This window comes from Sus scrofa, chromosome 18, assembly GCF_054392235.1.
Source record: "Sus scrofa isolate SSC_HxYL_T2T_F1_AM1 chromosome 18, Sscrofa_HxYL_maternal_Yorkshire_Landrace_v2.0, whole genome shotgun sequence".
Classification (NCBI taxonomy): domain Eukaryota; kingdom Metazoa; phylum Chordata; class Mammalia; order Artiodactyla; family Suidae; genus Sus; species Sus scrofa.
In genome coordinates this window covers 53,241,838-53,258,394 of record NC_139400.1, presented here as the reverse complement: position 1 = coordinate 53,258,394, position 16,557 = coordinate 53,241,838, and the positions used below count along the sequence as shown (strand labels likewise).

The following is a 16,557-nucleotide window of genomic DNA, read 5'->3' as shown; positions in this document are numbered from 1 at the left end:
TGTTACAAATACTAGCATCTTAAAATAAAACTGTTATATTGTTATTAAATGTGCCCAGTGGAATCTAAACACCATAGAAATTTGATATTCACTCTCAACCATTTAGAAAATACACAGACTTCTTTGACAGTTAGATATTGTACACTATTCCCATTTCCCCTCGAATTTACATTTTCATTCAACTTGCTACACTAAAAAATTTCCCAATGTAATGTTTTATCATTCTACCAACTTTTTTTGTAACTAAACTAAGTATATAAATTAATTTTAAAATTTCCTATATTTTTATAGGAAGGCTATAAGGCTTCTATCAGGCTCTATAAATTAAAACATTTCTTTTAGATTCTGTTATCTAAAATTAAATAATTATCTAAAATTAAAGAATTAAATAATACAATTAGTATTTATACACTTGATCAAAATAACCTAAGTACGTATGATACAAATTTTGATGAAAAAGTATTAACCTAAAAAGAAAAATTTATTATAAATACAAATTCTTATGAGTTGGCTAGGGCTTCTTTCCCAATTAGTTCATATTTCTACAGATATTACAACTTATAATTGTCATGAGACAGAATTCAGCATCAATTCCTTATTTTTCCTTTTCAAAAGATTTATGCTCTGAGAAAACCTCTTTATATACATAAGTAGATGGAATACTGTCTTAGAGCTGTATGCAACTCTTTGAACTCCTGCATTATATGCCAAAAATCACAAAGTAATTTATCACAACATTTTAAAAATAATCCACCAGTTCTCAACTCAATTAGATTCTTCTCCAGTTTTGTGGAAAGCAAAATACTGGACATCACCTGACTTGCATAAGCCTTTGTTACCCAGATATTACAGTCATGAAGTTCATCAAACTGACACTGGTATTTCTGTTTATTTTTGTGTGTGTGTGCCCAGGATGTCTGTAACACTGCTGGGCACTGCACTCTAGTAAGATTTGGGAGAGATGAAAGTGGGAGACAGGTGCCTGTGAGAGGAAGTAGGCTGGAGAAGCTCTTCCTTTCACTAGGCACATTCTCAGGCATGTAAGCTTTTGGAGAGAGTGGATATGAAGTTGAGGGTCTAGAAATCATCCTCCTTAGAACTATCTACGCCTGTATTCCCCTCAAACCTTTGCATACTCTGAAAACCTCCGGTTTTCCTCCTACCTCACAGCCTTTACTTCTCAGTCCCTTGGCTGAATATTTCTCCTCTGCTCACCTCTGGATGTTGAGTGCCCTGGGCATCATTCCTGGGCTGCCTTTATTCCCTTTTTTGGGGGCCATCTCTTTCCCTGGGTGATCTTGGTCCCAGTGCTTCAAATAATGTCAATAAACTGAGGATCTCAAACGTATACCCCCAACCATGACCCCTCCCTCCCGGCAAGCTCTAATTCACACATCCAACTTCTGATTTGCTTTCTCTGAGCAGATGTTTGATTAGCATCCCCAGATGACCATGCCTAAAGAACTCATCATTCTCCATGACCCTTCTGGCATCCAGACTTCCACAACCTTCCACACCTGAGAAAATGGTAACATCATTCTCCTAGTTGCTAAATATAAAAACTTAAAAGAGTTTTCTTGATTTCTTTTATCTAACTCCCCCACCCCCCACAGCAAACTATCAATGCTACCTATAAAACACATCCCCAGTCATCTCAATAGAGATGACGTCTCTTTGTCATCTTCACTGTTCTCTCCCTAGCTGGAGACACCATCATCAGGGCTCACCTGGAAGTCTGGGATATCCCTTTGCTGGTCTTCCTGCTCTCACTCTGCCACCTCCCACCTCTCACCAAAGGATGCATGCTCCATAGCACAGCCATGCTGCTTCACTGACTGATGCACTGTATGAAAAATAATCCCAGTTCTTTGTCTGGGACTTCAGGAGCTATGTGGTTTTCACCCTGCCCACTTGCCTGAGCCCAGCTCCATGTGCATGACTCCCTTAGTCACCAAACTCCAGCCACACAGATGCTCTTTCTTTCCTGAACATGCTGAGCTTCCTCTTCTCCTCAGGGCCTTGCGTTTGCTGGGTCCTTAGTCTAGAATTCTCTTTTCCTCCACTCCCATTGCTATCTAATTTTCCTTCCTCAGACCTCAGCTTCATCACCTCTCCTTTTAGAGGCCTTCTCTTACTACTTTTCTCTCTATCCTATTACCCTATTTTTTAAATAGGATCCTATTATATCCTATTTCTAGTAGGATCCTCTGATGTATCCTATTAAAAACAGGTTATTTCTGCTGTTATGTATGTAAGCTTCCTGAAAGCAGAGGTCTTGTGTCATACTTATCTCTGTATCTCAAATTTCACAAGTGTGTAAAACATACAGTTAGTCCTCAATCTGTATTTGCTGAATGGATGCAGAATTTTTCAGTGTTTGCTACATTTTTTCAAGTACAGAAGCATGTCTCAGTGCTGTTTCTAGCGAAGAGTAAGTTAGAAATGTAGGACCAGATAGTAACTACCATCTCATCCCACTGTTGACCTAGAACTGGAGCTGGTATCACAGAAGAGCAAACAGTCTGGGCTTCAGAGTCAGGTAAGGATTTATAAGGATTTAACCCTAGAACTGCCAGTGTCCAGCTTTAGACCTCAGATAAGTCACATCATTCATTATACCTCAGTTTCTTCATATATAAAACATCACAACTGTTGTAAGAATTGGTAAGAAACCCACATAGTAGGCACTCAACTAATGGTATTTGTTGAATTATTGTTGTTATCATTATCGCCCATTCTACTTCCTCTGGAATTTCTTTAACTGGTCTGTCCCATGGCCAGTGGCAGACTGGAGGGGATTACAAAATCCTGCTCCCTTGCTTCAGGGCAGAGAAGACTGGGGAGCCCTGTAGCAGTGGGGCAGGCCTTCGGTATTAGCAGATCTCCCTACAGTTCAGGCTAATGCTAGTTTTCACCAGACGCCACATCTTCCCCATCCTGATTCCTTCACGCATTATCAGTTTTTCCCAGGAGCAATGCCTCAATAAACATGTGCATGAATCCCCATCTCAGGCTCTGTACCTCTGGAACCTGACTAGGGCAGTGGTTATCACCTTTTGTTCTACTAGAAGACATTTATAGGGTTTATAACCCTGGCAGATATTTTTTTTCTCGTCATGCCAAATCTATTAGTTATATTTGCCTGCTCATAGTAGAAACCTTATTTAGAAGTGAGAATTATCACAATGTCTTTGCATTAGTCTAATAATGGTTGGAGGAGTGCTCTATTACTAGAAGAAGAAAGAATGGAAAGAAGTCATCACATTTCTCATGAGAGGAATAAGGGGCAAGGCCCTAGAGCTTAAAAAGTATGGTCTTTCTATCCTCTAATGACATTTAAAATAATATTAGTATGTGCCCTAGTCTGAGCCTTAGCAATGTGCATTCATGAGGCCACTGCCCCTCACAGCCTCGCTGGGGAAAAATGCTCAACATCTCTCTGCCCCACTTTTGTCAATTCTAAAATGAGAAAAAATAATACAGAGCTGTTGAAAGAAGTAAATGAAATCTCATATGTGAAAGAGGTGAGTAATTATAAAACACATCATAAAGATGAGGTGTTTGAGGTATAAAAGTGACATTCTGGTTAGTTCAGGAATTGGAAGTGAAGGCATTAAGATACTGCACAAATGTGAGCTTCTTTAAATATGTATAAATAGGGGAAATATGTTAGAGTCTCATACATTGTGTTTTAAAGAAAGTATTTTTGTGGTACACGTGTTTCCCTTACTTAAATAAAAGCAGAGTAAGGTAGAAGTGCTTTGTAAATGATAAAATATATACACACTGCGGGTTCAGTGACTTCTGAGAATGCGGGTTCAGTGACTTCTGAGAATGATTTAGGGGCGCTAAATTAATTGTATTTCATAGAGATTTATCTCCAAAATATATAAACAGCTTATGCAGTTCTATACTAAAAAAAAAGCAACCCAATCAAAAAATGGTCAGAAGATCGAAATAGACATTTCTCCAAAGAAGACATACAGATGGCCACAAAGCACATGAAAAGATGGTCAACATGACTAATTATTAGAGAAATGCAAATCAAAACTATAGTGAGGTATTACCTCACATTGGTCAGAATGGCCATCATCAAAAAACTATACACAATGAATGCTTGAGAGGGTGTGAAGAAAAGGGAACCCTCCCACACTGTTGGTGGGAATATAAATTGGTACAACCACCACGGAGAACAGTATGGAGGTTCCTTAAAAGACTGAAAATAAAACTACCATGTGATTTAGCAATCCCACTCTTGGGCTCCTATCTGGAGAAGACCATAATTCAAAAAGATAGATGCACTCACATCAGTGTTCACTGCAGCACTATTTACAGTAGCCAAGACATGAATGCAACCTAAATCTCCATAGACAAATGGGTGGTTAAAGATGATATGGTGATATACACAAAGGAATATTACTCAGCCATAAAAAAGAATGAAATAATGCCATTTGTAGCAACATGAATGGACCTGGAGATTATCATACCAAGTGAAATCAGATAAAAGACAAATACCATATGGTATCACTTATATGTGGAATCTAATGAAAAATGATACAAATGAATCTATTTACAAAATAGAAACAGACTCTCAGACTTTGAAAACAAACTTATGGTTACCAAAGGGGAAATGTGGAAGGGTACAAATTAAAACTTTATGTATGTATAAAATAAATAATCAACAAGGACCCACTGTACAGCACAGGGAACTCTACTCAATGTTCTGTAATAATCTACATGGGAAAAGAATCTATAAAATAAGGAATATGTGCATATGTATAATTAAATCACGTTGCTGTACACCTGAAACTAACACAGCATTGTAAATCAACTATACCCCAATAAAAAATAAAAATTAAATTAAAAATAAAACAGCATTTCATAGGATTTATTAGTCATAAAATGTCCCCCAGAGCTGCCTACATAAGGCTTTAGTTATTCAAAGATTGCACTTTGGCACCTTAAACATTGCCAAACTCAGAAATAAGAAAAATGAACACTTTTCATGGTGGCAGAGAGAGACATTTTTGCATAGGAAGCAGTAATGAAAATGAGAACCCCAAAGTTCGAGGAACCCACAACTTGAAGGTAACTTAGATACCCGGTACTGAATTATTCCTTAGCAAAAAGGAAGGAAGCACTTCAAAGGGATTGGGAAAAAGCCAAGAGGCAAAAAAAAAAAAAAAGACAGGAGACAGAAAAGATAAGACAGGCAAAGGAAAGTTGTTGGAGCAGAAAGGTTAAGAAAGTGGCAGACAGTGACGACTGAGGAAACCAGAAGAGGCAGACGGATGCTGGCAGCCGAAAACATTCAAGCAGAACCAAGAAATGCTGGGAAGCCAAGCCTGAAGCTGGTACAGGTCCTCCATTCCTGTAAGCCACACTCCTCGGTGCCCCCTGCAGGCAGCACAGTGCCAGTAAAACGTCCTTCCATGCCCGCCCTATCCACATAGGTGCCACACATGAAAATAAATGACCTTGTTTCTCTGTTTTCATTAGAGAAAGTAATTTAGTGTTATTTGTCCGCTGGGGCTTGGAACACCCTCCCCTGGCACCACCTTCAACATTCAGGACAAAGGCTGCTGTTTAAAGTGATTTTGTTTCCTCCAGATAGAGTTGCACGCCACTTTTCTCTGCTTCTGCACTTCTTTCCTCACTGTGGTTCCAAGACACGGTACTCATTTGTTTCTCCAGTATTTGCCTACGAGCTCTTTGAGGGCACTTAAACTCAGTGCTTAAGACTTTGTCTGGTTCACACCATTTCTAGTGAAAATCTGATTCAGAAGGTAAGGAGAATCTTCCTCTGAGACTGTACAATGTTAATGGCTCAGAACTTAGATGGTTATGACACCAGATATTCTAAGGACGCACATATCCATCTATTTTTGAGTGTGCCAGATTCTGTTCTGGGCAGCAGTGAGCTTTTAAAGTCAATAATAAAGATGATGATAACAGCAGGTAATATCAGGTCATGCTTGCTCTGTGCCAGGAGCTGTGCTAAGTGTATTACATATACTGTTAGTTAATCCTCAAGCAAACTCTGCCCTCAAGGAAGGCAGATGAACGATTTAATAAGAGAGGCAGATAAATACATTACTAATAAATAACAAATAAATGGTAATTCAATGCAGCAGGTAATATAAAAGCTTTGGAACTAGGAATTGGGGGTAAATTTACTTCCTTGCATTTGGGAAGGAGCAACTAGGTAATAATAGAGGTGTCCCTGTAATTTTAAAGTTATCTCTTTCTCAAGCAGACAAATAGTCCAAATAGACCAGGAAAAATCCCTCTCTGAGTGTTAGCCTTGCAAAAAAACAAAATAAAGCTCAGTAATATATTTTATCCCACTGAAAAGCAAAAGCTCCATGTTACAATCTTATTATTTGGGAAGGATATATGAATTGCTTAAAGGCGCAAATATTATTTATGGTGCTTATATTTAACTAGGACGATAGTAAGTATTATTGCTCTTATTTCTCCTATTTATTATAGATTGGTATTAAGGCATGACTATAAAGCTCTTCGAATAAATCATTTTAATTGCCTAGTAATATGAGTGTTCATGTTGATTAAGTGGATATTTTGCACATGGCTAAGAGAATTCTTTTGAGCTTTTTCTCTGGAAAGACAGCCTCATAAAGTGCCCTTTGTGGAATAAATGACTTTCCTATTATCAAACCGAGTACCATGCAACAATTTAAAAAATTATATTTAAGCATTTAATTTTGATCTTAAAATAGAGAGATGCCTAGCAGAAAGTGGGCTCCAAATTAGCTAGAATGCACAAGGTTGAATCATGCTGTATGAAGCAGTGGGGTGAGCTGGGAGGGTGCTTAGGTGGGCAAGGTTACAGCAATAAGTCCTGCTGAATGGCTGATCATAGGGAAGTCGCTCTGTTCTCTGGGCTCCAGTTTCCCCATCTGTTAAGTGCAGGATGGGGACTCCAATAGTTTTTTATCTGCTACTAAGCCCTATCCTAGGACTTGATTCCTATTTCCTCTCATGGAGTCTATCCAGACTCATGATGTCCCTTCCTGAATGGGACATCATGATAGTAGGGCCATATCCCTTCCCTTCTAGGACAGCCAGGAGAGGAGGAAAAAAGGCAAGGAAAACAGATTTCAGAGATTTCAAGGAAAGTTCCTCTTTGTTATTTGGATTTTAGAGAGTATCAGAAAGTGATTTTTTTAAAAATATGTCCATATGTCCATTACATCAAAAAATATATGTAGAAGTGACAAAATGTTAAAGAGTAGTTTGCTCTGCATGGTAAGAGAGTGGGGTCATTTAAACTTTCTTCTAAATATTCTTCTATATTTTCCGAACTTTCTGTAATGGATGTATACCACATGCATATGCGTATTCATATATTCCATATATTCAGGAAAAATAACAGCAATTAGAAGTCTCAGAAATGTTAATCACCAGTGAACCAAACTCTACCAAATACTTGTTTTTAACTCCATGGATGACTTTTTAGTTTTATAAACACTAAAATAATTGGCAGGGAAAGATCAGTACCTCAGGTGAAAGGGTGAATTCCAGGTTACCAAGGTTACAGAGGGTTAACTGCCTAAGACCATATAGCTAGTGAGAGGCACAAGTGGGGCTTGAACTCAGCTAGTCGGCTTCCAGAGCTCATCCTTTTCCCCCATGTTTTTTCCAGCTCCTCTAGACTGCAGTCGCATGTGGATTGCAAAAATCCTGGGGCAGGCTCCTCAAACACTGGCTGCGTATCCAATTTGGTTCAGAGTGCCAATCATCAGCTGTTGCAGACCTTGAAGGCTGGGACTGTGACTTGTTAAGCACAAGCAAATGGCCTTTCTTTATGAGCTGCTTTCATTTTGAAGAACACTTTGGAATTCTCTCCAGAGAAGTACCTGTATGTTCTTAACACAGCTACACATTTAATTTTCCGTTAATGAGCTTAATATAAAACTGGAACTAAAAGTGAGCTGGTTAGATGAGTGCAAAAATTAAGCGAGTGTGTTAGACACATGTTTGGGGTAGGTTATTTCCAGGCTGAGCTTAGCTCAGTGATGTGATAATGGTCTCTCTTCAGCTGCATGTCAGAGCCTGAGCCAAGCATATGGACTGTCTTTATAGATAACTTAGGCTGCAGCTCCACAACAGAAGGGGCAGAGGCACACTGGCTCTGTTGATGTGACCTGGCATGTATTTGCATAATTAAGATTGGCAAGATCTTCTTAGGAAAGGCTGGCTGCCCACTTGTCCCAGAATATCATGAAGTTGATGGTCAAATAACCTCAATTCTCCAACCTGACAGTCACAGAATGAAAGCCTCAGAATGAGAATGAACTTCAAGATTATCCATTCCAGCTCCCATCCTATGCAGCCTAAGTAACTCCTGACAGGTGGTCACCCAGTCTGAATTAGAACATATCCAATGACAGAGACCTCACTGCTCTACAAGCGCACTCTTTCCATCTGGGGGGAAGTTCTTTTAGAAAATTCTTCCTCTCGAACACCTCTTAATTGACTCTCTCCTGCCCTGGGAAGCTAAAGAGCTAGGTCGTCCAATACAGTTGCTACTAGCCACATGTGGCTACAGAGCACTTGAAGTGTGGGTCGTACTAATAGAAATGTGCTCTAAATGTAAAATACATACTGGACTTCAAAAACTCAATACAAAAAAGTTTTACATTGATTACATGTTGAAATGATACTCTTTTATACTGGGTTAAATGCAATATATTAATAAAATGAATTTCACCTGTTTCTTGTACTTTTAAATGTGGTGACCAATTTTAAATTATGTATGTGACTGGTTTTATATTTCTACCGGGTAGCACTGCTACAGAATATTTTAAGTTGGCAGCCTCTTACAAATGGCAGCCTTCAGATTTTGCAAGACTGCTATTGCGTTCCCCTAATTTAAAAAAAATTTTTTTTGGTCTTTTTTATTTCTCCTAGGGCCACACCCACAGCATATGGCGGTTCCCAGGCTAGGGGTCTAATCGGAGCTGTAGCGGCTGGCCTATACCACAGCCACAGCAACACCAGATCCGAGCGGCAACTGCAACCTACACCACAGCTCACGGCAACACGGGGTCCTTAACCCACTGAGTGAGGCCAGGGATCAAACCCGCAACCTCATGGTTCCTAGTCAGATTCGTTAACCACGACAGGAACTCCTATTTCTTACTTTTTTGGGTGTGTCTTTTTAGAGCCGCACCCATGGCATATGGAAGTTCCCAGGAAAGGTGCTGAATTGGAGAGGCAGCTACCGGCCTATGCCACAGCCACAGCAAATGCCAGCTTCATCTGCGAACTACACCTTAGCTGATGGCAATGCTGGGTCCTTAACCCACTGAGCAAGGCCAGGCATCGAACCCGAATCCTCATGGATTTGTTACTGTTGAGCCACAACGGGAACATCCTCCTCCAATTTTTTTTTTTAAAGAGTAAATGTCTCTGAAGTTCCCGTTGTGGCGCAGTGGTTAACAAATCCAACCAGGAACCATGAGGTTGCGGGTTCGGTCCCTGCCCTTGCTCAGTGGGTTAAGGATCCGGCGTTGCCATGAGCTGTGGTGTAGGTTGCAGACACGGCTCGGATCCCGCGTTGCTGTGGCTCTGACCCCTAGCCTGGGAACCTCCATATGCCTCGGGAGTGGCCCAAGAAATGGCAAAAAGATAAAAAAAAAAAAAAAGAGTAAATGTCCCAGGTTCTTTCAGTGCTCTTTATTTAACATAATTTCTAGACCTTTCAGCATTTGTATATTCCAGCTTTTTTTCAGTCTCTACATTCAGCTGAATACTGTGGACTGAAGACTATAATGAAGATGAGCAAGCCCTTTGGGGCTATTATCGCCATTGTTTTGATAGTACACTTTTGTAAAAGCACATAGTTTGCTGTAGTTTTTATGTGGCCCAATTATACTATTCAAGGATTCTTATCTTGGGGTCTGTGACCCCTGGGGGTCACAGATGGGCTCAAGGTGAAATTGTAAACAAAATATCGTAACTATGGGCATGTGTCTATGAGATAGTCTTTAGCTTTTGTCGACTGAAAAGACAAAACAAAATTGCACAACCTAAATGTTGCGACATCCAGGAAGCTCACTGAGGACTATAGCCTGGGAAACAGGCCTCTCAGCTCTGAGGAACTGTTTCAAAGAGGCAAGGGAGGAACCAGGATATACAGGAAAACAAATATGTAGTTGAACTTACTGCTGATCATAAAAGACAGACATCTCAAGTTAATGATTTTAGTGCTTTTCTCTGTATGAGAAGATGCAAGAATCTAGGATCATTGAAATTATTCATTTGATATGCATTTTCATTAACTTGGGCCAGTTTCCTGTTTTTCTCCATTCTGAATTCCCCTCAGGGTGCACCATCTGTGGGGGTTGGGGGGAGGGCAGCTGCAGTCGTTGATGCCTTGATGTCGGGCATCATTCTTTGTTTACTGAAATGGCAGGCAATATTTTTCGTCTACACATTCACAGATTTTCAAAGAGATCTAAGACCTACTAGATTGTACCAACGCCATGGTAACTCAAAAATCCTGGGATTTCTTCTCATAAAACCATTTTTTAATCTCAATCTCCTGTCACTCAATCTTAATCTCCCACACTTTTGTGCTTGATTTTTTTAATGGATGGTTTTACATTTATCCCTTTTAAGTTTATTCTTATACATGTTAGCCTGTCCTTTGAGTTTATTGAGACCTTTTGCTGCTCTCGGTTCATTTGACATTTACTGAATTAGGATTCTCTCCCAGCTTTGTCATATTTGCAGTTTTGATAAGCATGTCCTTTGTGTCTTCATCCATCATTAATTGAAATTTTGGACTGGATAAGCCATAGATTGTGCTTGGGCGTCTGTCATTGTGACTGCCCTTCAGGGAGGCAGCGATTCATTAAGCAGTCAACATTCCTTGGGTAAAGTTGTTCAACTAGCTACAAATCTACTCAACTGTACTGTCATTCATGTCATTCTTGTCCACAGGATGTCAAATTCTTTGCTGAAATTAAGATATATTTTTGTCTATGATATTCCCCTGATCGCCATGACCTGTAAACCTGTCAAAAAGGGACATGTGACTGGTTTGGTGAAAGACGGACTTCGGGAACCTATACTGGCTCCCAGCAATCCCTTCTCATGTCTTTAAATAGTTTGTTCCACAGTTTTGCCAGAGATTTAACATCAAACCCACAGGGCTGCAGTTTTTGGAATCTACTTCCTCCATTCTCTAACATCTTTCTGAAAACTGGAACAATTGTCTTAACAAAGGCTTCGCTGAAAATTAAATTTACATTGGGTTGAAAATGAGAGATAACACAGGCTTTTAAGTAAGCTGAGCCACAGTAATAAAAGGTGATGATGAATAATGATGCATGAAGTTAAAGGATAAAGTTATGTGACGCCAGGGAGCTGGATAAGACACAACCTTCCCCCCTAATATGTTCTGTCCACCAATTTAAGCCATTTGCCCCCCCCCCAAGCAACTGAATTTATTACGTTTTGTTCCCTGTTGACTCTTAATGTTCTTTAAGGTTCTGGAAGCTATTATCTTTAAGATAGCTACAGTTTATTTTGTTTTTAAGTCTAGAACAGCTAAATGCTTTTCCACTAAGAATCATAAACATTTTCTCTTCTGTTAGAAAAAGCAGATGTCAGGATGCTTCCTCTGCTCAACCCTTAGGGGTTATCCAGAAGGACAAGGCTTGGCTCTCAAAGACCCCAAGCCTATGGTTCCCAAACTGAAATCACCTGTAAGTTTTAAAATCCTGGTGTCCAGATATTATCCTCAGAAACATGGATTACTAGCTTGGGTGTGGATGGGTGTCAGGATTTTTAAAAGCTCTATAGGGAATTCTAATGTAGCCAATATCAAGACACTGATCTCTGCAAACAGTTCTCAAAGTGGAGTCCAGACGAGCAGCATCAGCATCACCTGGAACTTGTTAAAATGCAAATTCTCATCCCCCACCCTACTACTCTCAACTCTGAAGCCTCCAATCAGCTCCAATACGCCAATCTACTGAATCAGAAACCCTAAAGGAAAATCCCAGGAATCTGTGTTTTAACAGACCCTCCAGGTGAGTTTGATATATTCTAAGGTTTGAAATCCACTGCTTTAGGCTTTCATTTCTCTTGGAAAAAAAGATTGCCCTGTCAAGTGCTACTGACCCTGAAAATATCTGGTCTGAAGCCAGTTAAAGCTCTCTAAAGCTGCAGGAGTTGGCAGGTAAGCTATGCAGAAAGCTTTGAGCCCTCTACTCCCCCTCAGACAGTGAGCAGGCCTGCAGAACAGACCATGAATGCCTTCAAGCCAGGATGGCTCATACAAGGGTTACTTTTAACAGTGCTAGGTTGCTACAAAAGAACCAAGGAAGAATACCACTCTGGAGGTTAAAACGCAAATTTCACAGCCATTTCTGGCACTTGGAAGAAACAGAACTCAAACATCATCAGGCAGTCAGAAACTAGTGGAACATCTTGGGCATCATGCCTTGGGGTGGGGTGGGGAATGGACTGTTTGGAGGAAACTTTGGCCTGGAGCTGTGCTGTCCGCGGCTGCAGAGCCACTTGTTTTAGCAGGAGCTGGCACTGGAGGAACAGTAGCCATTTTTGGATCTTCTTTCTGGCAGTGTGATTTTGGCTCACATAATTTTTTTGAATCTGTTACCTCTGATAAAATCAGGGAACGATGATACCTACCTCATGGGGTTGCTATGAGGATTGAGATCATATTTGTGAAAATGCCCAATACTAGTAAGTGGTGGTTATTCAATAAGCCTCCTATGCACCTGCCACGAAGTCAGTTTGGTTTTTAGCTAGATTTTCAGAACTAGGCTTTAGAAAAACTATAGAGCAGAATGTTTGTCTGTAGAGCCTCATCTCACCCTGGTTCCAAAAACTTCCTTTTTTTCCCATGGCATCCTTTTTCTCAAGCTAGAATCTTGGCCTGTCTTTATTCTTTTGAAGTTCACTTTCACTTCCCAGTTGGAATAGAGGAACATGCTAATTGAGATGAGGGTGTCCAGGGCTTAGAATTACTGCTGTTATTGCCCCATGTTAATGGTGAGGAAAGCAACAGTAGAATTTAAGACAACTTGCAGATGGTTGGGAAGTGGAGTATTTTCCCCAGAGCTCCTCAAAACATGACAGAGGTTTCAGACTTTGATTTCCCATAGAGCTGATACAGGATATTGGCAGAATTAATAGACAAAAACTTAGTTTTCAAACCCATGCTGTGTATCTGCCTAGTTGCAGAGCGATGTAAAACTACCGGGAACTTTCCTCTACGCGTGGTTGAGGAAAAGCACATATACCGCAGCAGAATGAGCTACATGGGTGCGCTGACCGTTCCAAATCAATCTGACGCTTTCCTAACCCACCTATAACCTACTCTTAAGTAATAGTTACACCTAAGTACAAAACAGAACTGTACCAAGGTGAGTATTTTCTCCCAGGGAGGAAACCGGTGGTGGTCGTATTTTGCCTACCTTTTATGACTGGTAAAGCCCATCGGGGGTCCCCAGGAAAAGTCAGATGGAATCCAGGTGGTAAGGCCTAACCTCTTTTTCTGTGCCTGGTCTACTTCCACTAGTTCACAGGCGGCCGCCTATAGAGGCCTCGCACCAGGCCCTTCAGGCCAGAGGTGCCAGCAGGAAACCGCCAAGGGGCCAGACGCGCGGCAATCCAAGATGGCGGCGGGCAGGCGGGCCGCGCGCAGAGACGCTGCGCGCGCCCCGCCTGTCTCGCGAGAGCTCCGCCCTCCTCTTCACAGCCGAGAACGTTAAGCGGCAGCCCCTTCCCTGCGGCCTGTGCACGAGCGTGTGTCTGCAGTGCTGGCTTGCACAGCGCTACTCTGCGATCAAAGAATAAAACTTTCCTTTGCTTCTGAACCAAACCCGGTGTTGTGCTAACTGGCGTGGTGAGTGACACTGGGCGGGAGGACCCTAACCGGGGTCTGACTCGAAAGGGTTGGTAGCCTTATTATATTACTCGCATGAACATTGACAGAGTCTGCTGCTCATTGCAGGATGTTCTGGGAAATAGCCACTTCTCAGAATGACAACTCATTTTTCATTTTTCTATCATCTCCTGCTCTCCAAAGCCTTTCCAACCCTGCTCCCCCTGAAGAATCAATCCCTTAGCCCCTGTTGGTGTGCTCACAGCTCTTGTTTGTAACAGCACCTGAAATGCTGATTAGCTTATTTGGCTCCCCACACCCCATCCCCACGAAGCTACACTTGCCAAAGAAAGGAGTCAATGTCTTATTCAGCCTAGTTCCTTTCTCCTGGGTTACCAAGCAGAAAACGAAATTTTATGAATCACTGGGAAGTGCCTGGCGGTCCCGAAGAGGGAAGGAATGTTGAGAGATGTGGAGAACAACGCTGGGTAGTTAGGCTTTGAAAACTAAGCAGAAGGATTTATACTTAAGGTTGAAGCAGCAGAAGGCTGTTGTAGAGGGTGGAGTGAGTGGTGTGGTGAGGAAGGCAGAAAGAGGCACAGACTGTATAGTGTGAATCCAAAGAGAGAGGCTTGCGAGCCTGCCACTGGAGACAGACCTGGGCACCAGGAGTTGTTTCAGGTGCATGCATATTAATGGTGAGAAAGAGGAAGCCAGAGAAAATGAGGACAAGATGAGAATGTCTCCTAAGGGCTGCACCAAAGGGAGAAAAAAATATATCACTCCCAAACTTCCAGATCAGATAATTAGCAGAAGAATGGAAACGGCTGGAAAAGGGTAGCAATTTGGGGAGTACGGAAGCTGAGGGAGGAAGTTAGGATCTATTTCATCAGTTGGATTTCTCTTTCTTTGCAGTGTCAAGTGGGCCTACAGATCTCTTAAGATTTAAATTTTGCTTTTTCCTGAAAGCATAACTTAAGGGTGAAATAACCTCATCACTCTTTACATTTTATGGTGTCCTTATTTTATATGCTATCAATGTAGGCTTTACTTCTCTTTGGAAAATGAATACTTTCCTGGGTCCCATGGGAGATGTTCCTGGTGGCATTTGCACAGACGACCATCTGAGCTGAGTGCTTGTTAGATGGGATGAAATATTGTTTAAGGTTAGCAGAAGGACATCACAGGCCACCCACTGGACACCTTGGGAATGAAAAAGGGGCCAAAGGTCTACCGTCTTTAACTGGAAAAGTACGACTGCAGGATTAACAATGGTAACCCCAGTGTGCATTACTGCTAGTGGAAACAAGGGTATGATATCATAACAGAGGAAGAAAAGGCAGCAAATTTGCTTTCAAAGCCCAGACTTGTGACAGCTTTACAATCATCTTTTGAGTGGGGTCTGTATTGGTTTCCTATTGCTGCCATAACAGATTACCACCAATTTAGGGGCTTAAAATTACATTGCCTATCCCAGTATTGCAGCAGTAGGCTTCCAGGGAGAGTGTTCCCATCCTTACCCTACAGATAACCAGGCATGAATAAGCATTATTAGCATCTTCATATTTGCAAACGGATCATTTAATTTCAAAAAAGAAGCCAGGAGTTCCTGTCAAGGCTCAGAGGAAACGAATCTGACTAGCAGCCACAAGGACACAGGTTGGAGACCTGGCCTCGCTCAGTGGGTTAAGGATCCGGCGTTGCTGTGAGCTGTGGTGTAGGTCTCAGATGTGGCTTGGATCCCACATGGCTGTGGCTGTGGTGTAGGCCAGTGGCTACAGTTCTGATTCAACTCCTAGCCTGGGAACCTCCATGTGCCACAGGTGTGGCCCTAAAAAAAAAAAAAAAAAAGATCACCAACAAAAAAGAACTCAAACTGCTAGTTACCTATCCTAAGCTAAAATACAAAAGGTAGACTATTCATTTAATTAATATCCTGGGAACATATGAATGAACATATGTTCTCTTTAATAGCTATTGTCTGACAAGGAGATAAGTTTGACACAGTATAGCACTCATTTGAGAGCCACAGCATACTTGGCGCAAAGAGAAAAAGAGGCCATCAAAACAAGTCCTCTTTGGAAGTATTTTCCAGTTTTTATGTTTCCTACTGAAGTAAATCAAAAGAGTTAATCTGAGTCCCTGCTTCCAGGTAAGAATTGCTTTCAGAGGACATCAGTACCCTTTGCCAGTGACTGCTGTGATCAATTTAAATTCAAATTTGCAAATTTCCTTCTTGTTAAGACTAAAATAATCTCTCTTTAAGAAATAATAAAAATATTAACATTTATTTTCTTTGAGAAGGGTCTTTCACTAATTATATACACCTGTATTTTTTTAAAAAATAAACATATATAATTCAAATTTTAAAAGAACGATAAGACAGCACCACAGCATATATGTGCACTTAGTTTTAAATTGCATGAATGTGTCTTAAGTAGTTGAAAGACGAAGAGTACTGATGTCCTCTGAAAGCAGTTCTTACCTGGGAGCAGTTTTTTTTTTTTTCCTGTTTTTCTTTTTTACTTTTGTCTGCATCCATGGCATGAAGAAGTTTCTGGGCAAGGGATCAAAGCCACTACAGTGACAACAATGGATCCTTAACTCGCTGTGCCACAAGGGAACTCCCAGAGTTGTATTTCTAAGTTGGATTAAAAAGAGAGAGAGAGGAG

General features: G+C 41.0%; 1 long non-coding RNA gene across 6 annotated transcripts in view; it reads right to left on the bottom strand.

The window, feature by feature from the left end:
* Positions 1-16,557, bottom strand: part of LOC102167346 (uncharacterized) — a 55,091-nt gene that overhangs the window by 21,262 nt on the left and 17,272 nt on the right. For 4 of the 6 annotated variants that reach the window (XR_014834062.1, XR_014834066.1, XR_014834064.1 and 1 more), the window contains exon 1: positions 13,476-13,730. The exons of the other annotated variants lie outside the window; for them this stretch is intronic. This is a non-coding gene — a long non-coding RNA (uncharacterized LOC102167346). Of the gene's footprint in view, positions 1-13,475; positions 13,731-16,557 lie in introns of those variants that run through there. 6 annotated transcript variants of the gene reach the window in all.